Consider the following 4,229-nt stretch of genomic DNA (forward strand, 5'->3'; position numbering starts at 1 on the left):
ATGGCAGGACATTAAAATGAGAGACATATTATTAATTCCACCTACAAGGAAATTGAAGGCAGACAAGGTGAAGGTTGTTGAAGTGACCCACTCAATGAGCACCAGAGGGAAAGCTGCTTATGAGGAGTCACTGAAGCAGCAAATAGAGGAATCCAAATCTGCTATAAATGTGGAGACTGTACAGATGGAGCTACAGATACAGAGAAGGTTGCAGGAGCTGGGCCCTAACATAGTTGTCCATATTGAAGATGATTTTTCAGAGAATAATTTTGACTTGACAAGAGCATGCTTGGCAGCATTGGCTCATAAGAATGAGTATTGCTCAGATACTATCATTCTTGTAATGCTCTAGTAAGTGTCTTTTATTTTACATTTGTTTGCAAAACAATCCTTATTGTACCTCCTCCCTTACACCTTACCTTAATTATTGTTTTGTCCAATGTAGCATGATGAGAAGCTGGCTGAACCATGCTGTACAGCATACAGTTTATATTATTGATCCTGCAATTTCCTTCAAGTTAAGAGATCCAAAGGAAACTCTCATGGATATTTCCAATTGGTTCAGACACTGTGATTTTGATCATGTTGATATTTTGCTACTTCCATACCATAACAAGTATGTGTGTGGCTGCTTCTTTTGGGATTTTCCTTCAAGATTGAGTACTCTTGTAGCCTTTGATTTCTTAATGCTTTTTTCCTTATGCAGTGACCACTGGAGCTTTGCTTCTATTGACATCCAGCAGAAGCAATGCTTTTTATTCAACTCTCTTAGAAACACACACAGAGAGGTTAAATTGTAAGTGGTTTGTGTGCTATTTTTAACTTTAAACTTCATTATTTGGATTTAATGCACACTAACTGAATTATATGTATTGCAGTTGTATTAGAAGACTTCTAGATGCATTGGATCAGTGTCCTCCTAATGTCAATCTTTTGGATTCAATAGAGCCAATAGATTTAGAGGTAGAAAGTTGCTCCCTCTACTGATGTCTATTTCATGCTATGCCTTTGAACTTATTGAATAATTTTATTTTGTTCAAACATTAACAGTTTCTAACATATCTTTCCAACTATCCAGACACCACAACAAGATGATTCAAGTAGCTGTGGCTGGAGAGTGCTGATTAGTGCCAAATATATACTTTCAAGCTATTTTGAGATAGGACAGCCAAAGCTTGTAAGAAAAAATAATTTTCATTTAGCTTCAAAAAATTTGATATTGGTACAAAGTGTTCTAAATCATCATATTTCATTGCAGATGAGAGAAGATAGCTTCAACTCGAGCTATGTGTATAGTTTCAGAGCTGATATAATTTGGAAGTTTTTGAAGTATGCCTTCCCCAAACCTATTGTACCAGCTACTATCGAGTTAGGTGAGAGCTCTAAAGTCCGAGAAGGTGTCATACACCTTGATGACACAGATGATGCAGATGTGGTGCCACAAGAACAAGGACCTAGTGCTGATGAGGAGAAGCCACAAGAACAAGGACCTGTTGCTGCTGATGTTATTGAGGAAATGATGGAGCAACAGCAAACAGATGCTCCAGGGGTAGTAGAGGAGACAATGGAGCAGCACCAAGAGACTGTACACGACAAGATGGAGCAACAGAAAGTAGATTCTCCAAATAAAGATGATACGGTGAGCTTGGACCATGTAGAGCAGCCTCTAGATCAGCCTGTAGATAAATAGAAAATTGTTGTCAAGAATATGTTCTACATATGTAATTAAACACTTCTGTACAGAATTTTACATTTCTGAATATAATACCTTTGTTTATGGAGTCTGTGTTATCTCAATTTTAAAATTTTCAATGTCTTTGCATTTTATTGATCTCTCTCTTCTTTTGAGTACCTGCAAAAAAGCAATATGAAACAATAGGGTAAAGTAAACTAATAGCAGTGCTTAATGAGACTAGGATAAGTCACATGGTATACCTTCTTATTGTTGTAGATAAATAAAAAGTCCTTTGAAATAGAACCTTCTGTCTCAAATAGAATTTCATTGCGCAATTGAGCTAGGGAGCAACATTGTCTTAATGTGATATTGACTAGCACATCACCATTCTCAACAACATCAATATCAAGAAGTTTATTTTCTGCACCAAAAGAATCTTCATCTTGATCCATAGGGACTAGTTTTGTACCTAGCATTCGACTGCGCTTATAATAAAAAGAAAAAATAAAATTTTGTGATGCAACCATGTACTTCAGTTGCATAGAAGGTTGGACAACCTCACAAAACACTGAACTACATGTCTTCTTATCCCAACCTTTATCCAAAAATTGTGGCATGCATGCCAGACTTGTTGCTTTAACTGTGAACATTGTTTTTGAAACCTTCACTGGAAAGGTATTAAACAAGTCTACAAATACTGTGAGAGGCATGCACAAAGAAATTTTTATTATCCTTGTGGCAATATTGGGCCTCAGAGCTTTCTGTACTTCTTTGAAAAGCTTGGCTCTATATGCCTCTGTAACACTAAAATGTGGGAGAGGCCAATCCACTGAATTCCATGCTGGAAGGTCTTGTTTTCTTAACACACCATGTGTGTTTGCATTGTCCAGCAACTGATAAAAATGATCAGTAAAAAATATACCGGATTGAGCTAGCTCTGTTGCACATCGACCTTCGTATTGTTGTTCTCCTATCGATCCATGCAAAACATCTATAAATCCCAGAATACAATCGATGTTTTGCCATGTCTCATACGATGAAGGGTATAAATCTGAAATAAAACAACACAAGAATATCAGTAAGCAAAGAAAGAAAGCTTTGTCTTAAAAATCCATGCACCTCATAAAGAACAAAACCACAATAGAAAAATATACAATTAGGCCTGTGTTGCGGAAGATCATTTGGATAGTCTCGCAAGACAAGTTCTTTATGCATGTACACATGCTGAATCAAAACTTCTTTCACCGATATCTTTCCTCTGGTGATTTTAAAATCTCGTACTCTTCCCTTCCATGATGCCAAGAAAATATTTTTTGTCTGGGGTCTCTTTCTTTTACTAGGTTGCATGAGCACCCATGCTCCTTTCGAAACAGTAAACCTTTCCCAAGTTCCTTCCGTTTTGACTGTACTTGAATTCTCTACCGAAGAAATAGAAGAAGCAGGTCGACGGGGTAAGGATGTGTGGTATAATTCTGCCTTCATAGCATTATCATCCACAAAGCGTCTTCCACAAGAACGACCATAGTTTTTATTCACCATGGATACCTTGTGAATCTGTAACCACAGCAAAGTAATGTAAACAAGATAACAAAGTAAAGTTTCAAGAAAGAGAAAGTAGGCAGACAGATAGTTGACAAGAAACATCTTACTCTAAGCCAAACTGGATCAAGGGAGCAGTTTTGGAAAAGAAGAGGTTGCTGCACAATGAGGTAGTGGTGTAGAATGGTAGACCTTTCGAAGGAAAGGCAGCACAACAATTCAAAGTTCAAAGGGAGGTGGAAGCGGGAAGGCCCTTGTCAGAGAAAATGTCAGACTAGATTCTATCTTCATGTCCAAAGATCTTGTGAGAATAAAAAACCAATCTCCACATTAATGTAGCACGCTTGTACCTACATAAAATATTGTTTCTTTTATCTATTTTCTTTTATTTTTGTGAATTTCCAACGTTACGTTGGCCCTCTGTTCATTGGTTGAGAGCTTATTTTTCCAAACCGTAAAAGGTCCCAAAATGAGCTCCCTTTTTCCCTAATGGGAGTTAGAGAGAGAGTTGGTCAATTTGAGAGAAATAGAGAGTTGGAGAGAGTAAGAGAGAGTTAGAGAGTTAGAGAGAGAGGGAGAGAGGGAGAGAGAGAGAGAGAGAGAGAGAGAGATGGAGGTAGAGAGAGAGTTGGGTCAAAGCATCGTTGGGTGGTTCAAAAAGTGGTGTCATTAACATTTAAGGCCAAATAGTTATCATGAAAAGAATAATTAGAATTTAAGTTATTGTGAAAAGTTCACGCAGTCATGGAGCGTGATCTTGTGTGTCAAGCAGTCATGGAGCGTGTGAGTGTGTGTTACGTTGGGTCTCTCTTTGCTCATACTGAACATTGTGTTGGAGGGATAGAGTCCCCCCTCTCTTTGCTCATATGATTCTGTTGCTACAATAGAGCTTTCTCTCTCTCTTCTCATATGATTGTCTTGACAGATCTATCGAGATGATAGGAGCACGTTCTACACAAAATCTAACTGTTTTTAGTCTTCCCAAATCTTCATGATCCCACAACGGACTATACCA

General features: G+C 37.8%; 1 long non-coding RNA gene across 1 annotated transcript; it reads right to left on the bottom strand.

The window, feature by feature from the left end:
• Positions 1–1,381: 1,381 nt before the first annotated feature.
• On the bottom strand, positions 1,382–2,009 carry LOC147619703 (uncharacterized). The gene is made up of 3 exons (XR_015261787.1): positions 1,936–2,009; positions 1,769–1,852; positions 1,382–1,676 (listed from the first exon to the last, which is right to left on the bottom strand). It is a non-coding gene; the product is annotated as an uncharacterized LOC147619703 (long non-coding RNA).
• Positions 2,010–4,229: the final 2,220 nt, after the last annotated feature.

This window comes from Cibotium barometz, chromosome 32 (assembly GCF_041138505.1).
Source record: "Cibotium barometz isolate CiBa-2024 chromosome 32, ASM4113850v1, whole genome shotgun sequence".
NCBI lineage: Eukaryota > Viridiplantae > Streptophyta > Polypodiopsida > Cyatheales > Cibotiaceae > Cibotium > Cibotium barometz.